The following is a 9,662-nucleotide window of genomic DNA, read 5'->3' on the forward strand; positions in this document are numbered from 1 at the left end:
TAGACAACTCAGGCTTGCTGCCTCTTGCTTCCATGGGAGCCCCTCTGCTGGCTTCTCTGGGGGCCCCTGGGTTGTCCTGCAGTTAGAGCTTCACACAACTGTCCTAGTTCCGTTCTTAGAATGTCCGTGGTGCTCCATGTTGTCTGCTTCTCTTCTGAAATTCCCTGTGTACATGACTGCCCCTGCCCCCCATCGCCCAGTGCATGTGCAGTGGCTGGGGTTCACATACTACCCCCACAAGTGTGCCTCAGAAGAGTTGGGCCAGGCCCCCACTGCCCCGGAACTGATTCCTTGTGGGGCAGGTTTCCTTCCCACTTGAAATACAGGTGGCCCTCAGTCAGCAGGGGGCGAAGGTCCAGGTTGGGCTGAGGGCCTGCACAATCGCCACACTCACTGACAAGGGAGGAGTTGGGGACTAACCAGATTCTGGCTTGAGCTGTTGCCGTCGGCTGAGGTGGGACAAGGTGGGAGGTGTCAGATGTGACTCCTCCGATACTGGTCCCCACCTCATGCCACTGAGTGATGAGCAAGATGCCCAGGAGGGTGTGGAAGGACTTAGGGCAAGAGGGGTGCTGTGGGAAGACCAACGAGATGAAACGGGAAACCACCCTCCAGCTCCCATACGGCCGCCTCTCCTGGGACTGATCCCCAGGTTGCACCATAACCGGCTTATACTGTTCGTGGCTTTTGGTTTGGAACCAGAGACGGGATTTTTAAAATTGGAAACTACTGGGAAAGCAGACCGTTAGCTGTAGCCTCCGGCTGGGAAGCACAGATCCATGGATCACTCAGGGTTAAAACCTGGGGTTTGGCACTTCAGCAAAAAGTCCCAGAGTTGAGATGAAAGCTGCTGCAAGAACACCTGCACCACACGGGCTAAGGACACCCCAGATGCTCAGAGTGTTTACCACCGCCAGCGGAAGACGGCAAGACTTGGGAAGCCAGTGAGGGGACGGGAGACCTGCTCAGCCCCGTCCCTCCAGGGGGAGCAAGTTGCTGGGTGCTCTGGAGTCATTTCAGACTCCTGGTGACCCCACGTGACAGTAGACCTGCTCCATGGGGTTTCCTATGCTGTGATCTTGACAGGAGCAGATACCAGGAAGCCAACCGAACCTTTCTGTTAGTAGCCGAGCACTTAGCCGTCTGCATGCCTGGGAATAAGTCAGTTCAGCCATGACCAGTGAGGGCAGCTCAGGTGCCTGTAGCCTCATAGTGGCCAGCAGGAGCGTCGTGAAGAAAAAGGACATTGTGGCACAGCCCGTCAAATACCAAAAACAATCCGTGTGGGTGACTAGCCCACCCAAGTGTGATCCAGCCTCCAGAGCCCCAGAAAGCCAGTGAGGAGGGGGTGTCACTTAGAACGAGACTGGCATGAGTCCCTGTCTGGCTCCAACTGAGAAGCTGTTTTTGGTGGCTCGCAGGGAGTGAGTCTGGAGGTTGGGTGCTGGGTGACGCCTGGGTATTTGCCAGGAAGGTCAGCACACCACCGTTTAAAGGTCCTTGTCAACTAGACCTACTAAAAAAAAAACCCAGTGCTGTCAAGTCAATTCCGACTCATAGGGACCATATAGGACAGAGTAGAACTGCCCTATAGCTGGAGCATTTCGGAGCAACACAATGTCTGGGTTGGCTTTGAAATGTCGCAGCAAAGGATGGGAGGGAAGGGCAGATGTGCGTGGATGGTTCGTTGTATTAAGAGAGACAAAAATACCAAGTTATTTTCTGAAAATTGACATATACTGAAGAAGTGGAATCACCGAAATACTAGAAACTGGTCTTTCAGCACATCAGACCGGGAGGGGAGGCCTGTGAGTTGCTGCGGAATCAGCTCATTCATGGCACCTCACGTCTGCAGAGTTGAACTGCTCTGTATGGTTTTCAAGGCTGTGACCTTACAGTAGCTGATCACCAAATCCGTCTTCCAAGGGGCCTCTGGGTGGGTTTGAACCATCAACCTCTCGGTCAGCTGAGCCACCCAGGGACCTGACCATTAAAAGCCATAAAAATGGGTAGAGCCATTGAGCCAGCAGGCCCACCTGCAGGAGTGAGAAGTCAGTTGGAGGTGGAGGGAACTGGAAACATGCAGGGCTCTCCGTGGTGGAAGCGGGACGCGGGGCTAGTGCCGTGGCAGGCAGATTCTGGCCCGCAGGCCAAATGTGGCCCACTTTGTTTTTGTAAATAAAGCTTTCTTGGCACAGCCACACCCATTCCTTGTGAGGAGGCTTCCAAGATACAAGGGCAGAGTTGAGCAGCAAGAGACCAGTCTCCAAAGTTGAAGACATTGCCTGTCAACGACAGAAAGTTCTGCATCGGTGGGCTGGGGCCCTGCGGGGGGCAGCAGAGCAGGACACCTCCTGAATCCTAGGGGAACACTGGCTCGGTCACCACGTGTCCCTTCAGTCAGCCACCTCGGGTCAGGGGTGGACAGTTTTTTAGTTTTTTCTGCAGTTTGGAGTCTTCTAACAGTCACATGATCAAAAAATATTTTAAAAAATTTATTGTAGTTTAGATTTACAGAACTAGCTTCTCATTAAACAGTACACATTGTTTTGGGACGTTGGTAGCTAGCCCCACGACCTGTCAACACTCTCCCTTCCCCACCTTGAGTTCCCTATTACCAGCTTTCCTGTGCCCTCCTGCCTTCTCACCCTTGCCCCGGGGTTGGTGTGCCCACGCAGTCTCCTTTTGTTTTATGGGCTTGTCTCATCTTTGGCGGAAGGGTGAACTTCGGGAGTGATTTCATTACTGAGCTAAGAGGGTGTCCGGGGACCGTAAGAAAAATTATGATTAAAAAGCACTGGGAATGGGAGGTGCTGGGGGCCGGCTGATGCTGAGGCCACGCTCTAGCCGCCAGGTGGCGCCCTCCCTCCAGGAGCGCTTTGTGGGGCGCCCAGGGGAGGGGCAGGGACTTCTCACTATGGGGACCCTCTGCCCGCTTCAGGCTGCCCCCCCAGATCGGTCCCTCTGGTCCGGCTCCCATGGGCTCAGCAAACCCCGAGTCCGTGAGCAGACTCGGCTTGCCCACACCGGCCTCCGTCTGGACCGGGGCGCGGGTCTCCACGCCTCTGCGCCCAGCTGCCTTCAGAACCTGTCCCGATCCGGCACCGGTCACCACCGCCACTGCCACCACCCTGGCCAGGGCGCCAGTTTGACGTATGCATAAGTCAAGGCCTTCCCCTCGACCCCCCACTTCCCGAGGCAGCCGCATAAAACCCGAAGTCCTCCGGGCCTGAGAAGCCCTGTCTGTCCGCCTCCCGCTTGCTGACAGGCGCCTGCCCTCTCCAGCCCGGCGGAGGGGCGTAGTGACACCCCGTGCTGAGGACGCCCGTGTAATAACGCCCCTTCCGCCGACCCAGCACCCCGTGGACCCGCGCTGTCGCCCCCGCTCTGCGCCCCGGCACCGCCCACGGGCTGTCCTCCCCGCGGCCGCCAGAGGGAGCCCGTGAGCACCGCGTCGCCGGTCCCGGCTCTGCCCGCCGCCCACGGGCTGTCCTCCCCGCGGCCGCCAGAGGGAGCCCGTGAGCACCGCGTCGCCGGTCCCGGCTCTGCCCGCCGCCCACGGGCTGTCCTCCCCGCGGCCGCCAGAGGGAGCCCGTGAGCACCGCGTCGCCGGTCCCGGCTCTGCCCGCCGCCCACGGGCTGTCCTCGCGGCCGCCAGAGGGAGCCCGTGAGCACCGCGTCGCAGGTCCCGGCTTTGCCCGCCGCCCTCCCGGGCTCCCACCTCCCCGCCCACAGGGCGCTGCACAACCTGCCCGCCCCTCCCTGTCCTCCCCGCCCCCCCTCCTTAGCTCGCTCGCTCCAGCCACACAAGCCTCTTCGCTGTTCCCCCAACCCACCAGGCCCACTCCTGCCCCAGGGCCTTTGCACCTGCCGTTCTCGCTGCTTCGACCCCTCTGCCCCAGACAACACGGGTCTTTACTTGAGTCCCCTTCCCAGCGATCTCCTTTCTCCTCTGCTTTGTTTTCCTTTCTGCTCTTCATGAGCCAACGTCTTTCTCCATCTGGTTCATCATGTTTCTTTCCCCAACCCCACCCCCCCCACCATGGCCCTTTTCCGGGGTCAGGGATTCTCCTTCTGGTTCCTTGCACAGGACCCTTTGCGCAGTAGGTGCTTAAATGTTTACCGAATGGCTAACGCACTTGAGCGCCCATCCCGGCCTGGGCAGACTTGGAAGAAGTGATAAGCTTTCAGGGAGCTGTCCACTCTGACAGCTGGCTGTAGCCGCGCGCCACCGCCCCTCTGTCCCTCTGGGGTCCCCATTCTCCGTGGGACCCCACTCCCCAGGGTTCCCACTTCCCTTCCAGTGATCTGTTCCCTCTGTCCGCCACCCCCCGTGGGCCCCTGCCTCTTCTCTTGCGGGACTCCCTTCTCCCACCTCTGTATGTTTCCCCAATCCCATAGGACCCCTTCTCCCACTTTCTCTGCCCACGTGGGTCCTCCCCCCAGCTCCCCCTCTCGGGATCTCAACCTGCCACTCCAGCATCCACACTTCTCCGGGACCCCCTCCCCCCACCTCTGCGGGGTCCCCCAGACCCCGCGGGACCCCGTCACTAGCCCCGTTCACGGAGGACCCCCAGCCCCGGGCTGACTATGTGAGCCTCGGCGGGACAGGCCCCGGGGCTGGGGTAGGGCTCTATGGGGCGGCCCCCTCCCCGCCCCTGTCTCCGCGCCCCTCCCACCGCGCAGGCGCAGGGGCGTCGCCGGACGGGCCCCCTGGCGGCCGAGGGGCGGGGCGCGGCTGTCCGGGCGGCGGCGGCTCCATGGGGCTCCTGGGGCTCCTGGGCCTGCTGCACTCGGCCTTCTTCGGGGACCAGGTAGAGCGCGGGGCCTGGCCGCGGGGAGGGGTCGGCTCTGGGTGCGGCCGGGCCTGGAGGCGGACTCAGGCTTGGGCGAGGCCCACAGTGCGGGGACGATGGTCCAGGCGGGGGGCGCTTGGGCGCGCGCCGAGGTTTGATGGGCCGGGGTCTTGCTCCGTCGCCGTGGAGGCGGTTGCCAGGGAAACCGCAGCTGGATGGTGTGGGCCGGGGTCGGGAGTCCCTCCCCCGCGCTGCAGCGACTCCACCTCCTGGTCTGCGCAGGCGCGGGTTCGCGGGGCGCCCACGGCCTGGGCGGAGACCCCAGGACCCTCCCCGCCTCGCGGAAGCGGAGAAGGGCCGGGGGCGCACCTGACCGAGGCTCCTGCTGCGCCTGCGGGGACTGGGCCACGCCCTGCGCCTCTGCGGGCCTCGGTTTCCCCTCCTGCCCTGAGCTAGGGCCTCTTTTGGCGTTCGCCGACTCTTACGTTAACAGTATCTCTTCTTACCGGATCTGATCACTTTGCGAGCTCCAGGATCATTCTGAATCCTGGGCTATGACTGCCCTCGAAGTGGGGGAAACTGAGACCGGAGCCCAAGGTCATGCCCACACAAGGCCGAGCGCCCCGCGGAGCGCAGGGCGGAGAACCTGGCCTGAGGCCGGAGGGAGCTGTCCGCGGTGCTGACAGGGCCGCGCTGGGCCGCGCGCCGCCCCCTCCCAGCCAGGGAAACTGAGGCCCGGGCGCCACCCCAATGGCAGCCCCTCTCTCCTGCCGGACCTCTGCCCTGTCACCCAGTAGCCCATGTCTGTTGACGTACGGTGACCGGGCGCCTTCCTGCTTCTCTCTGTCCCCACCCCAGCTCCGAGAAGTCAAGACTCGCCCTGGCCCAGCCCCCAGCTCCTGGCGCAGGGGAGGCACGGTGGGGAGGGTGAGGCATTGAGGGGGCAGGGTCAGCCCCGAGGTCAGGCTTAGATGTCGCCAAGACCCGCCATGAGTGACCCCTACTGCGCCCAGGGCGTGAGCTAGAGCAGCAGCCCCACCGGCTGGGGATGGGACGAACCGAGCACAATGTGACTAAATCTAGAAAGTCCAGCGCTGCCTGAGTCTAGCAGTGGCCCCAGGATTTACAGGGTTAAGGATTTGGGAGTGTTCCAGAAGCTTGGGGTCAAGGGGAGCCTCCCTTGGGATCTGTCCCCCCATGTGCCCTCAGCCTGAGGATCCCCCACCATCCTGGTCCTGGCCACATCTGGAGGGGGGAGGGAAGCCCAGAGCTACTTGAGGACCTGGGTGGGACTCACGTGTGAACTACAGCAACGTGCTCCCTGGCCTGAGCCTCAGTTTCCCCATCTGTACAAGGACAAGACTGGCCACTGGACCCCAAAGTCCCTGCCAGCTCAAAGGTTCTGGCTGAGCGGGGTCTGGGGAGCCGTGACATCTGAGACTGGGACTTAGTTCCACTGGGTGAGGCCCAAGAACTATCTACCCCCACGTGAGCAAAACGGGAGACTAAGGCAGAGAGAAGCATGCCCAAGGGCACACACGGGGTGGAGGTAGGGCTGAAGCCAGGGCCCCGGGATCTGATCTCCCAATCCCAGCTTTGCCCAGCTCCTCCTTTGTCTCCCGTGGTCAGCTCATCCCCATGAGTCCCCCAAGGGGACCATCCCTGCTCTAAATTCTCTGTGGCTTCCTCTGGACCAGCCCCAGCACCCACCCAGTATCCTGAGCGTGCACGCACTGTTCTCCACCTTGATCACTTGGCCAAGTCTTATTCATCCTGAAAAGGCCCAGCACCAGTGTCCCCTTCTCAGTGCAGCTTTTCCAGACCCCAGAAAGAGCTGCCCTCCCACTTACACCCCTCCCCAAGCTCCACAGGCTGGGGACAGCTGGGTGGTCCTCCATGTCCTTGGCTGCAGCGGCCTCTCACCTCCTCTGGTACTCCTCGTGCAGCTCTAGCAAGGGGTCTATCTGCTGCGTCCTCCCATTTTACAGGAAGGAAGTCGAGGGTAGGGTGGGGAACGATTGCCGGGCGCCAGCCGGGAACCGCGGAGCCAGGTCTCCAGCTCAGCCCTGACCACGCCCCTCCTCCTGTCCTGCCCGCCTTGCACATCAGTGGCAGGAGGGACTGCACCGTAGAGGCAGGGACAGGCTCTGGGCGTTAAACCCTCAATTGGCTTTCAGGGACCCATCGAGGGTCAGAGACTGCTGGGGAGGTGGACTTTTGAGGCCCAGACCCCTCCCTCCTCCAGTTTCCCTTCTGTGAGGGCGAATTAAGGATGTGAGGAGAGACGGATACGTATGGAGGCTGAGGTTAAGAGACACAGGGAGATGCGGAGGGGGCAAGAGACAGAGACTGAGATGGAGACAGAGGCAGAGACGCAGGGAATCCTAGGAGATGCTGACGCCAAGGAGATGGGGGGAAATGGGGAGAACACAGGGTCTCAGGCTTCCCCTGCGTGCCCGCCCATCCCCCATGCTGGCCAGGACCCCCGGGAAGGTCCCTCCGGGGTCCTCAAGCCCTGTCCCGCCTTGACCCTGTGCACACAAGGCTGGATCCGTGGGGAGGGGCTCGCCTGGCCCCCTGCCCCTGCCGCAGGAGCCCTCCGCTCCCATTCTGATGTAACATCCCAGACTAGTGTTTGACTCTCCGATCCTGCGAATACCGCCCCAGGGGTCTCTAAGAGGCCATTTCACCACAGAATGGCTCAGGGGACCCGGGGTTCCGGTTCCCTGGGCTCCCCCTTCCCTGGGGGCTTCACCCCCACAGACGCAGCCCCTGAATAAGCGCGGAGGCTCGGCGCTCGGCGGCTGCCACTGATCCCCGCCCCGGGCTGCCATTGGCTGTTGCCATGGCACCAGCCCGTCTTCCCGCGCAGCCATTGGCCCCCGCGCCTGCATCCCGCATCCTCCCCCGCGCGCGGTGGTTTCGCCCAGCAGCGGGAGGCGGCTGCGCTGCTTGGCCAGGCCCGGACGCGGCTTTGTCCGCCCCGGAGCCCCCATCCGCGCAGCCGAGATCCCGGAGCCCCCTCCCAGGGCGGCCTCAGGCTCGGGTGGACCCTGCGGAGCTACGCGGAGGGCGGAGAACCCGGCCGCGGCGCCTGCGCCAGCCTACCCGGGTGAGACACAACGAGCGGCGTCTTCACGGGTGGAGGGAGGGGACGCGACCCCGCCTGCTGCCCGGGGGTCTTATCGCATCGCTTTGCGTCACTTGTCAGCAGACCTAGGATTTTGCACAGCTGCAGGCTGGGGTCAGAGGAAGATGTGAGTCCCAGAGAGGTGGGCATCTGTCGCCGAGGCTGGTGACACGCACACACCCACTCATGGCTTCCGCACGGGGTCTCCCAGAGATGATGGAAGGCCGGGGGGGGGAGCGTTAGAAGGTAGCCCTGCTGCGTGCCTGCGAGTGTAGCTGCGCCGCCGTGGGGCTCAGTTTCCCTCTCTGTAAAGCCGGGGTTTGGGGCCTGCTGACTTCTGCACCTGTGACAGCCCGCCCCCATGCAGCCACTCACGGCTCAGTTGCAGAGATGCCCAGCGGCTGGTCCATTCTCTTCCATTCTCTCTCGGGGGGGGCCCAGGAGGTGCCTGACCCAGCCTGGGCTGGGGGAGAGGGGCAGACAGGAGGGGTCCTGAAGGAAGGGACTCAACACCTTCCTGTGAGGGATGGATGGCAAAAGCCAGGCGAAGAGGAAGGAGGACTGTGTGCACAGGCCTGGGGGAGGAGAGCAGCCAGGGGCAGGTGAAGTGGTGGCTTTGTGGAGGGCTGGGTCTTGATCCTGATGGCACGGGGGAGCCATGGGAGACGTTTCAGCAAGAGAGGGATAGGACCTGACTTGTGACTTAGAAAGCTCCCTCTGGCTATTTGGGAGAAAGGGATCATGACAGGCTGGGCCAGAGTGTCTTGCAGAGGGTGCTGGGGGTGGGGGGTGGATGGTTTGGTGGGGCAGAATGTGGTGGAGCTGGTGAGAGCATGGAGTCGTGGGCACCAGGCTGGGCTGAGGGCAAGACCGGTGGGTGACTCTGCTGCCAAGGTCGGTCTGAGGAGGGCATAGAGTAACCACCAGATGTCAGGAGGGACAGGGCACCCAGGCTCAGCCTGAGCCACTGGAGGAGAGCCAGGTGAGGGCAGCCTTGGGGGGGGCCCATGACCATCCTGCGGGGCCCAGATGGGGTCTGGGTTTGGGGAGTGGGAGGGACAGGCACAGAGGTTTGTACGCCATCTGTACATGCCATGGTGGCCTCAACCAGGACATGGCTCCAGCCGGACCCCAGGACCTCACCACATGTGGCCTCCAGCCCTGGGCCTGACCCCATCTGAGAGCCCCACCGAGCCTTGCACACGATCAGTGTTGGGGTGGGAGGTGAAGGCTGACACTTGACACCCGTCCCCACCTTCCAGTTGGTTCCGCTCTTAGTGGCTTGCTCCCTGACTGTCCCTCTGACCCTCACGTCACTCTGGGAGATTGGCCAGGCAGGCTGAGATCACCCACTCCTCAGATGGGCAGACTGAGGCCCAGAGAGGGGGAGGGCCTCACTGCGCCTCCAGAGCTGCCTGGATGTCTGAGCCCCTTGGGACTGGGGCCGAAGTAGGGTCTGAGTTCCAGCTCTCATGGGCCTCAGTTTTTCCCTCTGGGAACAGTTTGATGGTGACCCCTCAGACTCGGGACTGGGACTGGGACTGGGACTGGGACTGGGAAGAAGCCAGAGGACACAGCCAGGCACACAGTAGGTCTTCGAGTAGATTGGGGGGCCCAACCCCACCTCCACTCCCAGCCAGGTCCCAACCCCTACTCCAGGCTCAGCTGTGCCTTTGACAGCCCCAGGGTGGGTGGGGGGGCTTCTTGAGGTGGGGGGAGGGAGAGAAGAATGAATG

The sequence above is a fragment of the Loxodonta africana genome, chromosome 3 (assembly GCF_030014295.1).
Source record: "Loxodonta africana isolate mLoxAfr1 chromosome 3, mLoxAfr1.hap2, whole genome shotgun sequence".
In the NCBI taxonomy this organism is placed as follows: Eukaryota; Metazoa; Chordata; class Mammalia; order Proboscidea; family Elephantidae; genus Loxodonta; species Loxodonta africana.